The sequence below is a fragment of the Epinephelus moara genome, chromosome 22 (genome assembly GCF_006386435.1).
Source record: "Epinephelus moara isolate mb chromosome 22, YSFRI_EMoa_1.0, whole genome shotgun sequence".
Taxonomy (NCBI): Eukaryota; Metazoa; Chordata; class Actinopteri; order Perciformes; family Serranidae; genus Epinephelus; species Epinephelus moara.
This window is the reverse complement of record NC_065527.1, coordinates 15,212,810-15,222,012: the sequence shown is the minus strand read 5'-3', so window position 1 is coordinate 15,222,012 and position 9,203 is coordinate 15,212,810. Positions and strand designations below refer to the sequence as shown.

At 42.1% G+C, this 9,203-nt stretch overlaps 1 protein-coding gene across 1 annotated transcript in view; it reads left to right on the top strand.

Moving 5' to 3' along the window:
- Positions 1-1,060: 1,060 nt before the first annotated feature.
- Positions 1,061-9,203, top strand: part of ccn4a (cellular communication network factor 4a) — a 17,429-nt gene continuing 9,286 nt past the window's right edge. The window contains exon 1 of the mRNA XM_050035659.1: positions 1,061-1,183. The gene's annotated coding sequence lies outside the window, so the exon portion shown is untranslated. The remainder of the gene's footprint in view (positions 1,184-9,203) is intronic.

Here is a 9,203-nt window from a genome sequence, read left to right as displayed (position 1 = left end):
TCGAAGCATCTTAAGTCCCTCGCTTTGTCTACACATCACCTCTCGCCCTGCCAAAAGCTAAGCAAATGAACAAAGCAGCACAAAAGTTGGGCCTCAGTTTGTAAGACGTGAACCACAACCTTTGCCTGTGATCAAGGCACATACACGTTCATTCATACGCATAAGCACTGACGTCCCTTCTGATTTTATCACACACACACTATATTACTGTATAATGCTTATTGGCTGGCACTGTACCAGCATGTGCAATACATTCACATGAGACATGTCTGAGCCTGGACTTAAAATCAGAGGACAAGGCTCATGTGAGATGAGGAATTTCAGCTCAGGTTACCTGGAAACCAAATCCATATTCGCACAGATGTTTGTGTTTTTTTCTGTAATGCAGTTATAGTCCTTTGTCACCAGTGTTAGTATCTGATATCTTTGCTTTCTTTCTTAGGTTTTACCTGATCATGATCAAGAATGACCAAAGGTTTGTGATTTAATCTTCATCCTACCTACTTATTTAACATACAAGGACTGCCGACTGTTGTCCCTGGAGACCCCATGAATAAACAACTGTAAGAGACAACCATCATGGCAAAGTGTTAACTTAGTTCGTCTTAAAGCATTAAAGGTTATGTAATGAATGTCATCTGAGAAAAAAATATATTAGTTTAGGAAAATTATAGCTAGTTAATTTGCATACTGTGTAAAACAAAAATATTCATCCATCCATCCATTTTCATCTGCTTATCCGGGGCCAGGTCGCAGGGGCAGCAGGCCGAGCAGAGCACCCCAGACGTCCCTCTCCCCAGCAACACTTTCCAGCTCCTCCTGGGGGACCCCAAGGCGTTCCCAGGCCAGACGAGATATGTAATCCCTCCAACATGTTCTGGATCTGCCCCAGGGCCTCTTACTAGAGCTGAGCCGGAAAGCAAAGCTTTTGATTTACTGGTCCATCTACGTTCAAACCCTCACCTAAAAGGATGAGATTGAGGATACAAGCGGTGGAAATGAGTTTCCTCCGTGGGGTGTCTGGGCTCAGCCTGAGAGGTGGGGAGCTTGGACATCCGGAGGGAGCTCGGATTAGAGCCGCTGCTCCTACGCGTTGAAAGGGGTCAGTTGAGGTGGTTCGGGCATCTGACGGGGATGCCTCCTGGGTGCCTCCCGCTGGAGGTGTCCCAGCCACGTCCCACTGGTAGGAGGCCCCGGGGCAGACTAAAATATACAGTTTTCTTTAATACAAATTGCAGCGTAAAATTCGAACTTAAAATCTTAATTAAAATCCCTTGCTTCTGGTATCTTTTAGTTTTAGTAATTTTGAGTAAACATTATTCAAATACTCATTGATATATTTACACGGTAAAACCAACCAGCATTTTGACCCCAGTATAAAATAATTGAAATAAACCCACAATCACTCAAGCTTCTTTCTTTTTCAGTACAAATTAGATAGAGAGCTTGGTCTCAGTATGACCAAAATGTAACACAAATTTTGATTTTTCACTTTTTGTGCAGAATGTAAAATGAATGGCATTTACATAGAATTACAGGCAGTTATAGCAGATATCCAGCTGAACACTGGACGTCCACAGCAGCAGGTCATGGTTTATAAACCATCCCATCTTGATGAAAAATAAAGTCAGGACTGAGAATTTCTTGATAACTTCTTCTGTGGTGAGAACATTTGGACGAATGTGCTGTAAACTGTGATATAATCAACTTTAGGTTTGCAAAAGCTGATTAAATCACATTGAAGGCACATTTGTGCACACACAAACCAGAGACAAAACTACAACAAAATTAGTTTTTCAAATATGGCTTAGATTAAAGATTGCATCCGTAGGCTACTTATATGTCCATCTAGTCTGACCGTCCTGAGTGATCTGTTATTGTCTAGGTGCGTAGCCGCAGACCGTTAAAGAGGAGATATTAAAGCAGGCCTTTGATAGGAAATGGAAATGTCAGACAAAAATGTTTTGCCAGAGTTATAAATCTAGCCTCGCCAGTGGAAATCAACAGCTAGATGAGAATAATGATAGACATTAAAGGCCTTTGGTATAAATCATATTAATCACAAGCAAGCGAGCATGGCCCCTGGTGTGTGCTCTTGTGTGTTGAAATGTCTGCGCGCATTTGCACAACACACCACTTTTTATACAAAGCCTATTATGCAGAGCCGACAGCGTTGGAACAGAAACGAAAATAAAAGTTGTTTTTGGCAGGGTGGTGACTTGCTAAATGTTTGCAGGACCATTTTTCACTTAACAACAAACACAGGCATGGAAACTTGATTTTTATATACACGTCTCTCCTCAACAACTGCAGGGTACTAAAGGTGCTTTTACAAGTTAACTGTGCAGTCTGTCAAATATTAATGTATATTTTCACCCAACCCATTCCCTTACAAAAGATGCAGAGAGCATTTCATGTAATAAATCAGTGGTTAAATAGCTGACTGAGTGGCATTGTGAGCTTAGCTTTGTTTAAACTGTACCTGTGTGCTGTTGGCTGGACTAAGCTAACAATGTTATAGCTATATAATCTATCAATAGTACAGTATTAGATGGTAAATAGTGTTAACAAATACCTACAGGCTGCATGAGGAATCGCTCGCCATTAAACCGCTTCAACTTCATGTAGGATTCTCATATCTACAGAGCCCAGCAGATGTTTTCCTCAGTCCATGTGACCACAGCTATATAAAGACAGTATAATTACTGGACTGGTCTGAGCATAGCTTGCCGTGCCCTTTCTCCGTCGCACACACACATACACACAAACAAACAAGCCTCTCATATAAGCCTGAAGGCCTACTACATATGGCTCACAAAGTTCAGTCGGGTTCAAAGGTACAGTTTGAGATTTCGGGAAACACGCAAATGCGGAGTCTTGCTGCGAGTTAGACGTGAAGATTACAATGCTCATGACTGTCCTGTAAATATAGCTTAACATGCATACCGGACACAGTGGAAACCGCTAGCCTGGCTGCGCTCAAGCTAACAAAAGGATCTGTTTGCCAAGCAGCACCTACACGTTGTGGTTTTACAGGGACTATTTTTTGGCAGGGCACAGTCACTTCCTGGTGAATTCAGGAGACATTCTCATCATGTTAACCCACTGCACTTAAATTAACTTTGAAACTTCACTTTTTGCAGGAAGACTGATTGTTCTGAAGTTGAGCTATTTCCAGCTGCAGAGAAGATACATTCTGCTGTTTTAAGAGGTATGCAGTCTGTTATGAAGCTGGCTGCAGAGAAGAAAGAAAATCAGACATTCTTCCCACACTGGTGGTGTGCTGTGAGGGACCTTTTTTTTTTTAATGTATCACCTCAGCAGTTTTTGGTCGCCTCAAGGTGTTGTAAAGTCAGTCTCCCATTCTAAGGAGGATTACCGACTCCACTTGACTTTGAAGCTTGAAGATTTCCAAAACACTGTTTGACTTCAAGGCTTCTCTGCGAGTTGAGGGGATTTTAATGAGGGGATTTTGACTGGAGTCATAGATGGTCGGCTCCCGTAATCAGGCCATCCATCACACTTTTATACCTGGAGTGCTTTACTGGCTCCTTCATTCTCATGGGACAGATACTGCACAGTGCTCGGGGTGTACTGTGTTTTATTCTGCTTCATATAGGCTTACAGGACTATGATGCACCCAAAGAGTGTAGTGGGTGACACAGTCTGTCAGTAGTTAGAACAGTGCAGACTTTTGGTTTATGCACATCAAGTGTATGACATGAATGAATGAAGCATGTGTTATTTGATTTCTTGTTGAGAGTTTCAGAGATCAATATCACTCCATGTCTGTACAGTGGGAAGCTACAACCAGTAGACTGTTAGCTTAGCTCAGCTTAAAGATTGGAAACAGTGGAAAACAGCTAGCATGGCTCTTTCCAGAATGTAAGAATCCGGCCACCAAAACCTCTAAATTTTAAACATATTAATCGAAATGTTAAAACAAAATATTGCTGAAAGTCTTTCTTACTTGTTTGCATTTTATTAAGGCTTAAAGTTACACAAATTTAAGGGCGGGCTGCTTTGAGTGACAGGCTGTCTGCCAATAGTGTTGTCAGCTTCTCAGTCAGATCAACCCCTCGCGCCAGCCTCTCGCCTAATATGATCACTTCTGGCTCCAAAAACCCAAGATGGCGACAGCTGAAATGCCGAACTCAAGGCTTCAGAATGGGAGTCAACAAACCAATGGGTGATGTCAGAGTAGCTTCATCCATTATTTTTCTTTATTCTTATTTTCATTATTATTCTGTGGTTTCAAGTCTTTATTTTAAGCTTGGCAAATCACCTGCTTACTATAACTTCATATTTTGGTACAATGTCATAATTCCGAAGTCCCATTAGTCTGAAAATGTCCCACTAGACCAAAAGCCCATTTGCCCAACAGCCTGTTATTCCAAAAACAAACAACCACTGCTCCAAAGTCCCGTCTCCAAAAAATACACACTCCCTGCAGTTAGTTTCAGTTTCTCAGCAATGTTTGAGCAACCAATCCTGGGTGTTTTTACTGACCCATCATGGCGTTTCCCAGCAGCGTTTGAGCCACCAAACCTGGGTGTTTCTCACCAACCCGTGTCCTTCTTTTCCAGTGACTTTTGTGCCACAAAATGTGGGTGTTTTAAGCCAAAACATGATCTCTTCCTAACCATAACCAAGTGGCTTTTGTTCCTAAACCTAACCACACTCAACTCAGCATTGTTGAGACAATTTCAGGGTCAGTTTATCTGCCACAAAATAATGTACAAATGTAACATATCCGTGGTTTATAGAAACGTACAATGATGACATTTCTTCTTGTGATTAAGTTGTCTAACTGCAGGAAGCAGTGCAAATCTTTGATAAAACAGGACTTCGGAGCAATGTCCATGAGAGTGGTATTGCTCATCTAGCTTTTGGCAAAAAACAACTATTGCCTTGAGACAATAAATTAATTCATGATTTGATACACTAGAGCTCTTTGTTTCTGCTGTCACTCCCTGTTAAGCTTTTCCCTTAAAAAATCTTCACCCTTAAACTTTGACTGAATCATTAACCACTCAAGTCAGCTGACAAACTCAGCCCTATATCCTCTTCATGTGAGAGCAAAGCACTAGTTGCTTCAGACCTAGCTTTCATCATAGGATATTTTTTTGCCAAATGCACCACAACAGATACATGAAACGCACCGAGGAGTTGGCACGCAGCACAGCTTGATTGACGTCACCTAATGATGCATAAAGGTCCACGTGAAGCCCCGCAGTTAACACTAACTACTATCGTAACAGACCAGAAAATGGAGGACAGATGCTGACATGAGCATGAATGATACCACCTGTGGTTTGAAACTTTTCTTTCCTGTCTCCGTATGATTTAAGTGGAGGCGGAAGGCCTTTGGTGTGTGAGGGAACCAGTTTGGTCTAGGTAGTTTGTGACGGACGAGCAGAGAGCGGTTAGAGGATTAAAGGGAGAAGGAAAAAAGGCAGAATGAGAAAGCGAGTAATGCACAGAAAATCTTTCAATGATGATTTATAGAGAAGAAATCTCCATCAATGAACTCAAACTGACCTTTAAGCTGTTAGTTATATATCTGCCTGCATGTCTTAGTTTATTTTATTTTTCCCCCAAATGTTAGCTTGTTTTTTAATGTTTATGGAAAAGGAAATCCAATAGGGTTGATGAAATCCTTTGACAGCACAGACGTGTTGCCACAAAATAGGATGCAATTATGAAACTGATGTTTAAATGAGAGTTTTACTTCTGGTCCCAGATGGTTCCTAATTTACATTGGAAGACATCAACACCGTTACATTAAGAACATTTACTCAAGAAAAAATACAAAACCCAATATCACTAAGGAACCAAAAGATGAATATGTAAAGCTTGATGGCACAGGAAAGGTTACATGGCATAAAAATGTAACAGATATACCAATGAACTGAACTGAGCTGACGTGAGGTTGACGGAAAGGGACTAAAGTGGGGAAAGAAAGAGAGCAACAGAAAGTGACAGAAATGGAAAAGTAAAGATGGAGAGAAATTGAGCGTGAGAGAAAGAGAGCAGCAGAGACAGACAAAGTGGGCACATTGTGCTGTGGAGTCAGATCGGGTCGTCCCGGTCAGAGCAGAGAGAGAAGCGCCGCTCAGATCAGCTCAGAGGCTGACAGCTCTCTGACAGGGATTAGAGGACTGCCTGTAAATAATAGGGGTTCAGACCTGGGGCACCTTGCTCCTTGACAAAGTGCTCATTTCTCATCTGTCACTCTTTCCCTCTCCCTCTCTCGCTCTGTTGCCTACGGTGCCTATAATTCTTCCAGAGTTTAGATTATTCTCAGTGATATTTTCACCAGAGCAGTGACATGAGAGGTAGCTGAAGTAGGAGACCGTTTCCATATGGTTGAACAGCAGCGTAAAGTGGAATTCTTTTGGCGATCATTTGCACCATCTCAAAAAGAAACATTCGAAATTCCAGGAAAATGAAAAGAGAGCAAAGTAGCAGACTTTGAGATAGATGACATCATTGATTCGAACTCAACATCTGTGGGCCAGACACAGCCCCGGCCTTAAAATAGCATCTGTAGGTATGAGGTAGGCAACCTGCAGGGGTGTATTTGTTCACACCTTCTAAAGCAAATGTTCATTTCAACAATTTCAATTCAGATCATGTTTGACTTAAAGTCTTAAAGGTGGTCTTAAAGAGACAGTTCACCCCAAAATTAAAAAATACACATTTTTCCTCTTACCTGCAGTGCTATTTATCAGGTTAGATTGTTTTGGCGTGAGCTGCCGAGTGCTGGAGATATCGGCTGTGGAGATGTCTGCCTTCTCTCAAATATAATGAAACAAGATGGCACTCGGCTTGTGGTGCTCAAAGTGCCAAAAAATTGCATTTAAAAAACTTAAATGCAATGTATCTTTTCAAAAATTATTACCTGGTTACTCAAGATAATCCACAGACCTTGTTGTGAGCAGTTTCATGTAGATGTAGGAACTATTTTCTTTCTACTGAACTACCTGCCAACTGTATTACTGCGCAGAAGGAAGTGTCCGATGGAGTTGACGCGAGTGTACAGATTAACAGACGATTTGTGCTGATTAAGATTTAACAGAAGTCTTTCGCACTTGGACACCAGAGGGAGATATTTTGTGATTGAGGGACATCTGAGTGGCAGCAGGATAAATCCCCCCATGGAGTCCAGACACTAGTGGTGGTGGTGGTGGTGGCTGATGACTCTGAGGGGCTGTCCACACCAACGCGAGTATTTATAAAACCGTGACTCTTTGCTCACGGTTTGGCCTTTCATCCACACGTAACCGCAGTTTTGGGCCCCTGTAACCGGAGTTATTTGTAACCGGAGTCCAGGGTGAACTTTTTGGAAAAGTCCGGTGTCAGCAGTCATGTGTGGACAGGATAACCGCAGTTATTTTGTCTCGTCTCCATTGTATGACATCACAGTGTGCGACGTAAACAGAAAACAGCTGTGTTATTAATCCGATCCAGTGTGTGCGAGAGATGATTTGAGGATGGACCTAAACAAAATACTTCTGCTATTTAGCAGCATATCAGCACTTTGTGGCTGTATCATACAACTAATGCTACTCAACCACATCCAGCAACAGAGGCGCAAGAGTGTGCTATTATGGAGACTGCTCCTGCTGCATTATAGTTCGCTTGTTGATGTTTTTCCGGTAATGACGTTTTACCGCCTTCTGATTGGCTACAATGGCCTTACAGTTAGGAGTTATATCGCCACCCACTACTTTGACATGTGTATTACATTGCTTGATAGTGGAATTTGCGGTGTCATGTGGTATTTTTATTACACCGCTCGTATGGACGCAGATTTTTTCAAAACTGGAGGCCAAAAAAGTTCGGCTTTAAAAATACCTGTGCTCGTGTGGACTAGGCCTGAGGCTGCTGACTGCTGAGACGTATGAGGCTGATGAATCTGTAAAGACTAGGTGGTGATGGGGAGGTGGAAGGCGCACACAATGGCAGCAAGAAAGAACTGCAGCAGAGAATGAACCATATTTAAAATGAGGAGCAGTAAGATGATAGGTTGACAGAGAACAGCAGGTGACTCAATTGACAGCCCGGACAATGACACCTTGAGATAGTAGTGAGCATGCTTGCAAGGATTAATTGACAGAGTGACAAAGAAAACTTACAGCCTGAGCTTTGAAAGTATTGTCTTCCTGACTGACCTTTCACTAGAGTTTCATTTAGTTCCATTATATCTGAGAGGGCAGACATCCCTATAGCAATATATCTCCAACATTTAGTGTCCTACACCAAGACAATCTAGACCAGTGGTTCCCAACTCGTCCAGCCACAGGGTCCAGATTCCTCCTTAGTCATTAGTTCAAGGTCCCACAGTTTAATACATTCAGCGTCATACTTGTGTTTGGTCATGTCACTGAGCTAGTTTTCCGTCTCGTCTAGTAGCAGTCTGCTATTTACTCACTCTACAGCAGGAAAGGAAAGGGCGCTTCAAAATAAAAACTATGTGCCAGAAATTACTGCACTCTAAAATGAAGTGTGTTTTTTACAAACTTGACACATTCGTTAGTCACTTGGGATACATTCAGGATGGATTATATTTGAATTTATTGAAAAGATACCCCTTTAAGATGTAGCATCTTATTTTCAAAGGGGTCCTCTTGACACAAATACAAAACCAAAACACACAAACAAAACTGCATGACATAGCAAACATCTTGCTCACCATCTCCCACCCACCCCCTCTGCCCTCAGCTGCTGTACAAGAAACACTGGAATTGGATACCGTGACCTTGGATGGTTTCACAGCACTTTTCAGAATGACAACTTGAAAACATGAGTTGTTTTGAGATGAGAATGCAAAGAAGTCCTGAAGCAGCAGAAAGAGGTATAAAGCAGACCATCAGTCCACAATCAAACCTACTGTGACACTGTGGGCAACAATGCTGGTGTAAGATCTGCAGATGCACATATGGCAATTGCACATGCAAAGAGTTATTGCAGAGACATTTTTTGAAGTGTATTCTTGCACACAATGAGCACTGTGGTTTTCCCAGCTCATCACTCAACAGTGAAATCCTGAGAGGAAAGGATGCCTCACGGCCAGCATGGAGATGAGACATCATTAATGCAACCAATAACTCTTTTAATCCACATCTGGGCATGTGAGTAACACGTGCGTCAAAGGGACCTCTGCCTGGCCCTGGGTGTCGTTGGGTTTCCAGACACGC